The sequence below is a fragment of the Schistocerca gregaria genome, chromosome 6 (assembly GCF_023897955.1).
Source record: "Schistocerca gregaria isolate iqSchGreg1 chromosome 6, iqSchGreg1.2, whole genome shotgun sequence".
Classification (NCBI taxonomy): domain Eukaryota; kingdom Metazoa; phylum Arthropoda; class Insecta; order Orthoptera; family Acrididae; genus Schistocerca; species Schistocerca gregaria.
In genome coordinates, this window is record NC_064925.1 from 1,790,742 (window position 1) to 1,804,761 (window position 14,020).

The 14,020-nt window shown below is 45.4% G+C and overlaps 1 protein-coding gene across 1 annotated transcript in view; it reads left to right on the top strand.

The window, feature by feature from the left end:
* Positions 1-1,349: 1,349 nt before the first annotated feature.
* Positions 1,350-14,020, top strand: part of LOC126279038 (uncharacterized) — a 265,038-nt gene continuing 252,367 nt past the window's right edge. Inside the window, exon 1 of the mRNA XM_049979441.1 lies at positions 1,350-1,510. The gene's annotated coding sequence lies outside the window, so the exon portion shown is untranslated. The remainder of the gene's footprint in view (positions 1,511-14,020) is intronic.

The window sequence follows — 14,020 nt, forward strand, 5'->3', positions numbered from 1 at the left end:
GGTGGAACTTTAAATTTTCTTTACGTGTTAGTTTTCAACAAAAAGGTTGTAGCTTAGGTCACACATTTTACCGAAACCCACGCACACAGACCGTTACCTGCAACGGGGTTGGAACCTCGACCCACAACGAAAGCTGGACATCACAAGAACGCTGGCGGATAGGACCAGCTCCCTGACGCGGAATTAAAACATCTCCCCAATGTATTGCTCTAGAACGGTTACTCGTTCGCTGAGGTAAAAAGAGCATCAAACCATCGTGCAGAAACCACAACGATGCACAAGCGCCTGTGAAATCGAAAGTTTTCCTGCCTTTTACTAAGGACATTACGGACCGATAGGAAAAATATTGCAATAACCGAACATCGCGGTGATCTATTATCTCATTCGCAAGATATAAGATCAACTAAAATTGGCCGAGAATGTTCGCAAAGCGCTGAAACAAGGAGGAATTTATAAGATGCCGTGTAGTTGTGTGGAGGGGTTCCTGGCTGCTACAAAAAGAACGGTCGAAAAACGACTAGAAGAGCGGAAGAGCAATTTATGAAGGGTGGAGGTTGACAGATCAGCTGTTGCGGAACGTGCTCTCCAGACAAAAGACCACCACATTCATTTTGATTGGACTAAAGTACTGGTTGCTAAGCGGCTACTATGAAAGGCTGTACGGAGAGGTCATAGGGATTGTTAAACATTCCTGGAATTCGAGTAGGAAGAACGACGGCGTGAAACTGAATTACATTTGGATGCCGGTGCTGAAGTTGACACGTACCAGTCATCCACCATAGGGGTGGCAGCGACAGCGGACGGCGGCAATCGACAATGGCCAACTGCGCTCGGATTTTCAAAACATGTGATGTACCGCCTCTGCTCGGAATCAGGCGTTAATGGAATTTTGCTGCAGTCTGTAGCGAGCCAGGGAGTGAATCGGACACTCGAAGAAGCTATCATCCCCTTGAAAATTCCTCCGTAGATGGGGACGAAACATTGAGTTTAAATGTGAAAGCCGTTCCACCACAGCAAAACAGCCCGGAACATTTTATTAATTGTGACATTGCCGACCGCGAAAGTGTACATTTTACGAGATGAACGAGTTTGTTCATCTATATAGTCCTTACGTCTAGGGCGCCACTGACTGCAAATCGGGCCATGTCTATGACGTCCTAGGACAAGAAGACATTTCGCGACTCACGATGGTTCTGTTTCGTAGAATAAAAAGCCAGCAAGTGAAACTGTTGGAGATACTGAGAATAAGTAGCAAGAAGAGGCGACATATTCTGGGAATCGGGAACGAGCGACATGCGTGGGCGGCGGGCCGCCGCCATCACGCGGCGACGCCTCGCGCAGCCACCGCCAGAGGCGCTGTCGTCGCCACGCCGCGCTTCACAGTGCAACAGGCCGGCAGTCTCCGGCGCGACGTCCCACAAGGCGGCAGCACGCAGCAGCAGCAGCAGCAGCAGCAGCAGCAGGTGGCGCGCCAACCGATTGTTGTGAGCGCTCGGAGTCGCAGTTTACTGTGAGTACTGCTCAATGCTCTGCGACTCGAGGTGCCTACGGTTCCCGTTTGATGAGGCACTGTGTAGGACTAAATGCATGTTCCATCTAGTTGACAGCTTTATTCCCACTCTTCGTTAATGACCAAAGTATTCGGGCAAGAAAGTGTTAACATATTACTAATTCTATCTTCAGAGTTGTAGCAGGGCGGCATGAGGATTTTGTGCATTTGACCACGGGGAAAGTGTAGCAACGCATATAATTTGAAGTACTCTAAGGATGCCATGTTGGATAAAAAAAGTTTCTTTTTGCTTCAACTTTTTCAGTCGTTTTTCATTTCTGTCGAACCAACAGGATTTTTTTTTTACTCTACAAAATAAACTATTTAAATGCTACAGCGATGACGTCGCAGTACTAATGAAACATGTTTGTTGTAACCGGGATGCATAAATGTTCTGCACAAGGCATTATCTTCAAAGTACTTTCTAAAGGAGAAGTGGACACACGTAATGAGCTTTATATCTATATTTTCGCCTGTGTACAGTGGAACAACTGACTCTCTTTGTGAAGGGCCCTACACACGCATCAGTTTACCGACCGACTAGTTTCGTTGAAGCCTACAAATGTTCCGACTGTCTTCACTCGGCGATCACTTCTCCGCGCTGTTCCCGTTGCTGGTTGAGAATTGTCAGTCTTACGTTATGTTGTACGTGGTGCCACTTGGTATTACACGCAAACAAACAAACTGGGATTTGTCTTGGCTTTTTAGAGCTAGCAATGAAAAAATACTTTGTTACGGAGGCGGGAACCATATTTGACAAGTAAGGGTACTGATGAGACAAGTTGTCACCTGAGGCTTTAAGCTACATTACGGTTTGTAGTCACTTGCACAAGTTCGAGGACTTCAGATACAGTACAGTGGATCCCCACAGTTACTACCTAAAGTGATTCCCAAATGTTGATAATGTAAGCTTCATTAATTTATTTTTGTATGTAACAAATGTCTGCTGGAAGATTAAGTAGCTCATTTCAACTTAGAAGAAATGCTATACATAGTGGTGGCGCATAAAATCTCATAAATGCAAGAGACACACAATAAATTAAGCAAACACCACTATTAGAACTGAAAAAAAGTCCTACACTTTGCTCTTAATAGCACAAATGGCTGGCGATAGAAGTGTATTTTATGAACAAAAGTCCCTCGACTGTCTATATTTCGATTTTTAGGATTCTATTTCCGGTGCTTATCGGAAATGAAACTTAAAATCCAATTTGTCTCTTTTTAGATTTCCTATAAATCCAAAATCCTAATGCGTCCCTGTTTCAGAAAAACACTCGAGCGACTTTTGTTCATAAAAATATATCCTTTTACTGCCGAAGTATAATGGATTCTTTAAAAAAAATGAAACAAGTGCTTTTCTTGCATCTCGATTGGTGTGTTCTTTCCACAACGTATCCCACAAACATTTGAGGTGTTTAGATTTCTCTAGAAATTGTCGTACAAGTTTCGTACGCCTCGCACTTTGTCACGTTAGCCCTATATGAACAGCATTTAATAATAGCACGCTCATTGACAAAAGACCAACTTTCGTCGAGCGGTTGGCACGACAGCGCTTCACACGGCTCACTTGTGTGTTGTGGAGGGGGCGTTATTAGTTGTCGCACTGTGACACCTAGCCGTGCTCCCGACCCGAAAAATCATTCGGTCAGCCGGCCAGAACGCCTACACACATCCAGCTGGTTCGTCGGTCGGTCGCTCGGTCTGTCCGTGTGGGTTGGTTCTTTTGAAAGGACACTGCCGATTTCCTTCCCCATTCTTCCTTAATGCGGGCTTGTTTCGTCACTAATGACCACGCTGTTCAAAATGGTTCAATGGCTCTGAGCACTATGCGACTTAACTTCTGAGGTCATCAGTCGCCTAGAACTTAGAACTACTTAAACCTAACTAACCTAAGGACATAACACACATCCATGCCCGAGGCAGGATTCGAACCTGCGACTGTAGCGGTCGCTCGGCTCCAGACTGACCACACTGTAGACGTGATGTTAAACCCTAATCTTCCTTCCTTTGTATTTTCATCCGTGCCTTCATTAAAATGTCTTTCATGTTACAAAACCTAGCATTGGTATAAAAGTGTAAACGAACGCCTGAATTGCTAAACTATGTTAGGACAGTCACATACCAGCCACAAGCATTCGCCCTAAATGGCGCTGATTACTTCTTCACTATTGTTTCTTTCCAACGTCATAGCTACTGCGTTTTCCCGAGACCACAGTATGACGATGGGTAACGTTGCTGACGCAATATGTTTCTCACTGTTATATACTACATGAATTGGCAGCACGCACTCACGTTACTTCGATAGCCTGTAACTTGCATGTTTCTCTCATGTGGTTGAAACATGTAAGTAATAAACCGCCGTTCACGTCCTTTGACACATTTATGCGCGGCGTGATTAGCAGTTTTAGTGTGCAACAAGTTATCATTCAGATGTCAACACATATTACTGTCATTACCGTTTTGTGAAAGTCTTAGGTGTGGTTAGAGTGAAATGGTATTGCTTATTATCAGAAGTAAGATCGTACGGGATATCAAGTGAAATTCGTGACGGGATTGAGGATTTCTTGGTAGCGAGGATGAAGCGTGTCATCTTGGATGGAGTCATCCACAGATGTAGAAGTAACTTCGGATATGCCATAGAGAATTGTTGGAAACCTTGATGTGGATGAATATTAATAACCTTGGACATGATATTAACATTTTTCTCAGGTGATGCGATTAGGTACAGGGCCGCGCGGTTTGAGGCGCTATGTGACGAACTGCGCGGTCCTCCCGCCGGAGGTTCGAATCCTCCCTCGGGCATGGAGGTGTGTAATGTTCATAGCATAAGTTAAAGTAGTGTCAGTCTAGGGACCGATGACCTCAGCAGTTTGGTCCCTCAGCAATTCTATATCAACATTCATCTACATTTATACTCCGCAAGCCACCCAACGGTGTGTGGTGGAGGGCACTTTACGTGCCACTGTCATTACCTCCCTTTTCTCTTCCAGTCGCGTATGCTTCGTGGGAAGAACGACTGTCTGAAAGCCTCCGTGCGCGCTCGAATCTCTCTAATTTTACATTCGTGATCTCCTCGGGAGTTATAAGTAAGGGGAAGCAATATATTCGATACCTCATCCAGAAACGCGCCCTCTCGAAACCTGGCGAGCAAGCTACACCGCGATGCAGAGCGCCTCTTGCAGAGTCTGCCATTTGAGTTTGCTAGACATCTCCGTAACGCTATCACGCTTACCAAATAACCCTGTGACGAAACGCGCCGCTCTTCTTTGGATCTTTTCTATCTCCTCCGTCAATCCGATCTGGTACGGATCCCACACTGATGAGCAATACTCAAGTATACGTCGAACGAGTGTTTTGTAAGCCACCTCCTTTGTTGATGGACTACATTTTGTAAGGACTCTCCCAATGAATCTCAACCTGGTACCCGCCTTACCAACAATTAATTTTATATAATCATTCCACTTCAAATCTTTCCGCGCGCATACTCCCAGATATTTTACATAAGTAAATGCTACCAGTGTTTGTTCCGCTACCATATAACCATACAATAAAGAATCCTTCTTTCTATGTATTCGCCATACATTACATTTGTCTATGTTAAGGGCCAGTAGCCACTCCCTGCACCAAGTGCCTATCCGCTGCAGATCTTCCTGTATTTCGCTACTATTTTCTAATGCTGCAACTTCTCTGTATACTATAGCATCATCCGCGAAAAGCCGCATGGAACTTCTGACACTGTCCACTACGTCATTTATATATGTTGTGAAAAGCAATGGTCCCATAACACTACCCTGTGGCACGCCAGAGGTTATTTTGTCTGTAGACGTCTCTCCATTGATAACAACATGTTTGCTAAAAACTCTTCAATCCGGCCACGCTGCTGGTCTGATATTCCGTAGACTCTTACTTTATCAGGCGACAGTGCGGAACTGTATTGAACGCCTTCCTGAAGTCAAGGAAAATAGCATCTACCTGGGAGCCTGTATCTGATATTTTCTGGGTCTCGTGAACAAATAAAGCGAGTTGGGTCTCAGACGATTGCTGTTTCCGGAATCCATGTTGATTCCTACGGAGTAGATTCTGGGTTTCCAAAAACGACATAATACTCGAGCAAAAAACATGTTCTAAAATTCTACACATTTGAAGATTTACGTAGAGGGCATTGTATGAAAGCGGGCCGATTTGGAAACGGCGAAACAGGCTTAGGATTATACTGTGAAGCATTTTAAATCACAACAATGAAACCCTTGCTTATTGTCATTTCACGCATTGCGCATGTTCTGAAAATGTCTTGCAGGTGCTCATCACTGTTACAATGACACTCAGCCTGCGATGCAAATTGTTCAAGACGACTTCAAGCTTCTGTATACTATGTTCTCGATTTCTTCAAGAATAGTATCTTTCAGTTACAACGCTGTGTTTCAGAAAACCTCAAAGGAAATAATCACAGACTGATAAGTCGGGAGATCTGGGAGGCCACAAAATAAGTGTCCACACTCCTTGACATGATGTGCTTATCAAACACTGCGCACGGCTGCCATTTAAATTTGAGCAGAATGAGGTATAGCATCATCTTGCTGAAACAAATAAACATTTGCAGGAAACTGTTAAAGTGCGAGGAATGTGTCTACCGCGGTAGCACACCGCTGAGATGTGACGGTTGCTCGCCCACATTCATGTACGAATAAGCAGTGTCCGATGACGGCCTCTGAAAGAGCAGCGCACCGCCCCGTCGCTTTCTGCCTGTGTTTAAGGGCGTCGATGGACTTCATGAGGATTGTCGTCGCACCTGTAACGGCAGTTTTGTTGCTCAACATAAACACTGAGATGAAAATGTGCCGCTTCACTCGTCCGTAGCAAATTTAAGGAGCCGTCCTTGTCCCTCATTTTAGTCAACAGTTGAACACAGTCGTTGACTTTTTATAATCACTTTCGTTTAACTGTTGCCCAAGCTGTACCTCGTACGGTCGCAGCTTTAAATCTTTCCGTAAAATTGTGTGCAGAACATTCGCGCTCGATTGACTTGGCTTCCTCACCGTCGTCAGCTTAAGCGGAACTGCTGGCGACAACCCAATGCCCCCCACTGCCTGAGCTACACCAAGTGGGGTGCAGATAGCTCTACGCTGCTGCAGCTCTAGAGACCTTGTTCAATCCCGCCTTGACTAAGTCTGGTTTATGGTTCAGCGGCGCCCTCAGCGTTGCGTTTACTCTGCCCAGTCCACCACTGTAGCGTTCGCCTAGCGACAGGAGCTTTTAGGACGAGTCCAGTGATCAGCGTCCTAGTGGAGGCTGGAGTCCCTCCATTGCAGGTCAGGCGTGCACGATTGCTGGCCAGTTACGTTGCACACGTTCGTAGTTCTCCTGTGCATCCAAGTCACCGTCTCCTTTTCCCACCCAAGGCGGTTCATCTGCCGCATCGGCGACCCAGGTCAGCGCTTCCAATTGCAGTTCGTGTCCGATCCCTTCTTTCTGGAGTCCTTGCCTTTACCACCTATACTTGAGGTCCATTAACGTACACCTCCATGGTGTACACCTAGGCCGCAGCTTCGCCTGGACCTTTAATATGGCCCTAAGGACTCGGTTAACACCGCGGCTCTCCGCTGCCACTTCCTCTCGATTCTTGACATGTACCATGGCCACGAAGTAGTGTACACTGACGGCTCGATGGCTGATGCTCACGTCGGCTTCGCGCATGTCCATCGAGGACATATTGAACAGCATTCCTTTCCCGATGGCTACAGTGTTTTCACTGCCGAGCTGGTGGCTATATTCGATCTCTTGGGCACATCCGTTCACGCCCTGGGGAGTCGTTTCTTCTGCGTACTGACTCCTTCAGCAGCCTACAAGCTATCGGCCAGTGCTACCCTCGTCGTCCTTTGGTAGCGACCATTCAGGAGTCCATCCATGCCCTGGAACGGTCCAGTCATTCAGTGCTGTTTGTCTGGACCCCAGGTCACGTCGGAATCCCAGGCAACGAACCTGCCGACAGGCTGGCCAAAGGGGCTACACAGAAACCGCTTATGGAGATCGGCTTCTCTGCAACTGACGTGCGTTCAGTACTATGCAGCAACGTTTTGCGGCTTTGAGAGACGAAATGGTTTAACTTCGGCACGCGCAACAAACTGCGTGCAATTAAGGAGACTACCCCATGTGTGGCATTCCTGCACACGGGCCTTTCGCATGGACTCTGTAGTTCTCTGCCGGCTCCGCATTGGCCACGCTTGGGTGACACACGGCCACCTCCTACGCCGTGATGACCCACCTCTGTGTCGGTGTGGCGCCCGGCTGACAGTGGCCCATATCTGGGCGAGCTGTGCTTCTTTGGCTGCCCTGCGACGGACTCTTCAGTAACCGGACTCATTGCCATTAATTTTAGCTGACAACACCTCATCGGCTAACTTAGTTTTATGTTTTATACGTGACTGTGGGTTTTATCACTCTGTGTAAGTTTTAACGCATATGCTTTGTCCCTTTGTGTTCTCCACTCTAATGCTTTTTATGGTGGATGTTTTACTGTGTCGCAGAGTGGCTGGCTTTTCCTGTTCATTCTCGTGGTCGTCCAGCCACGGTCATCTGCTGTCTTGCTTTTACCCCTGATACCTCTTTCTTGTTTCTTTCTGTGGTGTTCTTTTCATGTTTTGTCCCTGGTATTGTTGGTTGTCCTTTTCTCGTTCTTCTGGTTCTTTTCTCCTGTTGTTGTGCTGTACGTCAAACTAACGAACGTATGAACCAACCAACCAACCAACCTATCCTAACTCCAAAATCGCTATTGTTAAAAATACGCTCTCACCACTCTCCATGTCGGAATGCATAAAACAATTGCAAGGAGTTCTTTTCATGGCATAGGGACCGACGTATCGAGCGATAAGGCTGAAAAGATGTTTCCTTTCGTTGTTAAATACTTGACTGAAACTAACGGAATCGAACATAAACTGTTGAAGTTTGATTCGCTGAATAACGAAACATCCGAGACAATTGTGGAGTTTTGTTTAGACACTTTAAGACAACTACAGATTCCATTGGATGAATTAATACCTTTTTATGGAGACAATACCAGTACCAATTTCGGAGGGGTTCATCGACGCGGTCAGCGGAATGTATTTCACCAAATTAAAGAACTACGAAAAATCTAGAAAGAGTTAGATGTACTGCCCATATTCTCCTCAATGCTATATCAAGCGCTGCTGAAGTTTTAACTGACGACATTGAAATATTTAATTATTTTTCAACATACACGCTAAGGACAGAGAAACTGAAAGAATTATTCTTATACGTTGATGTCTATCAACATCATGTTCATCTCACTCAAAAACAAGATGGCTGTCATTAATGCCTGCAGTTGAGACAATTCTTAAGAAACCCGAAAATCCTGAACGCAAATCCCAACTGCTAAAATTACGTGAGTATTTGTTTTCCATTCCCGCACACACCACCACTGTGGCAAGCGTATTTCTGCTAATGTCGGCCCAGTGGACTGATGAAAGAAATCGACTGCTGCCAGGGACTGTGGAATCAGTCTTACAGTGCCACTTTAACCCGAAGCTGACTTGCATGGAGTTTTATAAATACGCAAAAGTGAAAAGACTTGGTGAAAAGGATGATATCTTCCGAAAATTATGGTGTACCAACAAGTTCCTTGCAATTGCGTTCTAAATAAAAGTACTTCATTCCTACAGCCCCATCTCAGTGTGTCCCGACGACGTCCCAGCTAGATATGGCAACCCTAAGTAGGTGACTTTAGTGTGTCTGTAGTTTCGCTGTAGAGTTACCTTTGCAGTTCATTTCAGTTTATGTAATTGCCAGTTCGCAATACAAATAGATCTATCTGTATGGCCCTCCAAACACGTAGAAGTAAACGGTGACATCCTCGTGCGTGAGCTGTAAAAATAAATTTGTAACACGGGTAATAGCCATGTTTTTAATTACTAGAACATGCTGTCTCTGACTCTGCTGAATCGTCAACGGCAGAGAACACGTGCTGTCTGACGTAATAAACGTCCCGGAGGCTCTTGCATGTTGCGTCGGTTGACTTCATTGAAAGTCTGCAACATTTCAGCTAAGTTCAGGCTACGAGATCATAAATGCCTGAGAAACAGCAGGTAATACTGGCCGTCGCCCTGAATGTGTGGAGCGCTCAGTCATCTCCCGCAGAAACATTCCGTATGCACGCGAATCAGTCTGTTTATTCATCTACATCGATACTCTGTGAATCACATTCAAGTGTCTGGCAGAGGTTTAATCGAACCACCTTCACAATTCTCTCTCATTCCAATTTCGTATTGCGCGCGGAAAGAATGAACACCTATATATTTTCGTACGAGCTCTGATTTCCCTCATTTTATCGCGGTGATCGTTTCTCCCTATGTAAGTCGGTGTCAACAAAATATTTTCGCATTCGGAGGAGAAAGTTGGTGATTGGAATTTCGTGAGATGATTCCGTCGCAACGATAAACAGCCCAAATCCTGTATCATTTCTGTGACAATCTCTCCCATATTTCGCGATAATACAAAACGTGCTGCCTTTCTTTGAACTTTTTCGATATACTCCGTCAGTCCTATGTGGTAAGGATCCCACACGGCGCAGCAGTATTCTAAAAGAGGACGGACAAGCGTAGTGTAGGCAGTCTCCTTAGTAGGTCTGTTACATTTTCTAAGTGTCCTGCCAATAAAACGCAGTCTTTGGTTGTCCTTCCTCACAACATTTTCTGTGTGTTCCTTCCAATTTTAGTTGTTCGTAATTGTAATACCTAGATATTTAGCTGAATTTACGGCTTTTAGATCAGATTGATTTATCGTGTAACCAAAGTTTGAGTTCCTTTTAGCACTCATGTGGATGACCTCACACTTTTCGTTACATGGGGTCGTCTGCCACTTCTCGCACCATTCAGATATCTTTTCTAAATTGTTTTGCAGTTTGTTTTGCTCTTCTGATGAATTTACCTGCTACCTGAATCTGGTTCTATTTGCACCAAAGGTGCAGTACCGATTGGCAGCTTTGTTGAAAGCAAAGCACGCAGTAAACAAAGGCTTATAATGGCTACTGTTGAACGTAATCCTGCCGTTGAATGCAAGTCTGTGACCATAACTTTTTGTGTCTGGACAACGAAAAAAATCCTGTAGTGACTCATTAAAATTTGTCATTATACTCACATCGAGGTGCGTTTCAGAGTCTTGGCGGCACCTTTTTCAGACGACGTCTTAAGCTGAAGTTTATCAGCGTCGTCCTCGTGATTGCAACTCCGTTAGCTGTCCAGTTTTGCTTCTTGCGGTACGCCCTATCCCGGTACACGCTACCTAAGGACTTACACTGTTTTGAAAATTAAGCTTCACATGCTACATTACGATTGCATGCGTAAATTACTATAATTCTTGTAAATTACTTAATTTCTAGCAAAAAGTACAGCACATTTTTTATACGTAGATTGTAGAAAAAGGTGGGATTTTGGCCAAGAACTACACATGCTGTTTGTCGACTTCAGGAAAGCATATTGCATTCATCGGAAAGTATTTTCAGGCGTCTTGAATACTGCGGTTTTGCCAAGAAAGTAGTAATCCTCACGAAATCCTGCCTGATGGATACTACAGCATAGGTAAAAATTGGAAATAAGGCGACTCAAGCATTCAAAATAAAAACTGGGCTACGGCAGGGCGATGGACTATCAGCTTTTCTTTTCAGTCTCGCATTAGGGAAGGTAACACAAGAGATGTCGTCTAATGAACTAAGAGGAGTCCAGACCGGGGATGTGAACATCAGGTATCTCGGATATGCCGATGGGCGGTGGTATAGTGCTATCTGGGTCGCAAGAAGAATTAGGGGAAATGGCTGATATTCTGAAAGTAACAGCGAGGAAAATTGGACTTCAAATCAGTCGTGACAAAACGGAATACATCATTCTACACCGTAGACATAATGAAACTCAAGAACCACTTCTACCCTTACAGACAACTGGAGGTTCTTATCGTGAAGTCAAGGAGTTGAAATATCTGGGCGCAGTATTCAGAGATGAACCATCCAGTAAAACGGAAATACAGGCAGGTAATGACTGTTACCACGACCTTGATGCTCTCCTCAAAACCAGGAGTTTGTCAAGACGTTTCAAAATAAACATCACAAAACACTCCTACAGCCAGTAGTAGTGTATGGATGTGCCACCTGGAGTACAACCGAGCAAGATCTGAACAGACTGATGATATCTCAAAGGAAAGTCCTTCAGAAGATGTTTTGGACCAGTATATGAAAATGAGGGCAACGGCCTTGCCGCAGTGAATACACCGGTTCCCCTCAGATCACCGAATTAAGCGCTGTCAGGCGTGGCCGGCACTTGGATGAGTACCATCCGGGCCGGCATGTGCTGTTGCTATTTTCCGGGGTGCACTCAGCCTCGTGATGCCAATTGAGGAGCTATTCGACTGAATGGTAGCGGCTCCGGTCAGAGAAAAACAACATAACGACCGGGAGAGCGGTGTGCTGACCACACGCCCCTCCTATCCACATCCTCATCTAAGGATGACATGGCGGTCGGATGGTCCTGATTTGCTACTTGTGACCTAAAGACGGAGTGATTTACGATAATGAGAGTGAGAAATGGAGGTTTAGTCACACTACAGAATTGTATGATACTTACAAAGAGCCGAACATCGTGGGGATAATGAAGACACGACGATTTCACTGGGCAGGGCATGTTGCTGGAATGCAGGACAACCGATTCCCGAACACCAATCCAACACGAGGCCAACCGGCAGAAGGGCCGTAGGAAGACCTAGAACTCGATGGATCGACTGCGTATCCAAAGACCTTCAGAGAGCGGAACTGCTGGAAGAATGGCAGAAAGGAGCTGGAGACAGGCTGGAGGCAATATCTCAAATCAGCGTGCGGTCCATTGGACCTGATCGCGTAAAGTAAGTAAACGCAAATGATCACACTTCCTGAAGATGGAGATTTTGGTCAGAAAAGCATCGCAAACGTTAAAACATAAGTAATAGTTGGTGCACTGTTTTATTTTGCTTGAAAACAAGTGACGGATGTCGATTTGCTTCACACACCAGACATTGGGAACATTTTAACAGTGGCTTGGTCGCTGTGATGTCAAATTTGACTCTAAATACAGGTTTTCTGACTTTAATCCTTGGACTTTGCCTGCCACTTACCTTGTCTTGCACCTCTAGCAACGATATGGGAGGGAAAAAATATACCAGGTTGCACCGCGTTTTGGCTCCCTCCATAACTGACTGGCTCCGTTAATTTAGAAGCCGGGTGAAGGCAACGGCCCAGCACTACCACCACCAAAAGAACGGTGCCTAGCACCGGCACAGCAGTCTCCAGAGCAACCTTCTGGTCTTATTTTTACGCTGCCACATGTTTTCCTTCTGAGGCACTCGAGGTTCACCTTCTAGTGTGGCGCCGGAGGACGTGCTAATGTAGTTGTACACACCCGCGTCAGTACAACAGCCTTGCCAGAAACGCTTCTACACACGCACACGCACACGCACACGCACACGCACACGCACACGCACACGCACACGCACACACACACACACACACACACACACACACACACACACACACACACACACAGAGAGAGAGAGAGAGAGATTCCCATTTGAGTTCGCGTGACATTTACGTAAATTCCTTCTAAAAAATCTAGCAGCACACGTCTACTTTGCTTCCTTTAATCGGACCTGGTGCGGGTCCCAGATACTAGAGCAATACCCAAGAGTGGGTTACACTTGTTTTCTGCACTCGGCTCTCTTTGTAGATGAGCTATGCATGCCTAAAACTATCTCAATAAACCGAAATCTGTCATTAGCCTTCCTTAAAACTGTCTTAATGTGCTCTTTCAACTTCATGTAGCTCCGCATGCATATTTTTCAATGGCACCCACTCAACCCTATCATTGATGCTGTAATCGGACGGGTATATTTCTTCTGCCTGTCCGTTATAACTTACATTTATTCACGTGTAAAACAAGCTGCCATTTATCGCAACAAATAAAAATCCTTTCAAAATCAATCTACAGTAAATCGTCAGTCCACTACGAAACTACACTACCGACCATTAAAATTGCTACATCAAGAAGAAATGTAGATGATAAACGGGTATTCATTGGACAAATATATTATACTGGAACTGACATGTGATTACATTTTCACGCAATTTGGGTGCATAGATCCTGATAAATCAGTACCCAGAACAACCACCTCTCGCCGTAATAACGGCCTTGATACACCTGGGCATTGAGTCAAACAGAGCTTGCATGGCGTGTACAGGTACAGCTGCCCATGCAACTTCAACACGATACCACAGTTTATCAACAGTAGTGACTGGCGTGTTGTGACGAGCCAGTTGCTCGGCCACCATTGACCAGACGTTTTCAACTGGTGAGAGATTTGGAGAATGTGCTGGCCAGGGCAGCAGTCGTACAGGACCAGCAACATGCGGTCGTGCATTATCCTGCTGAAATGTAGGGTTCC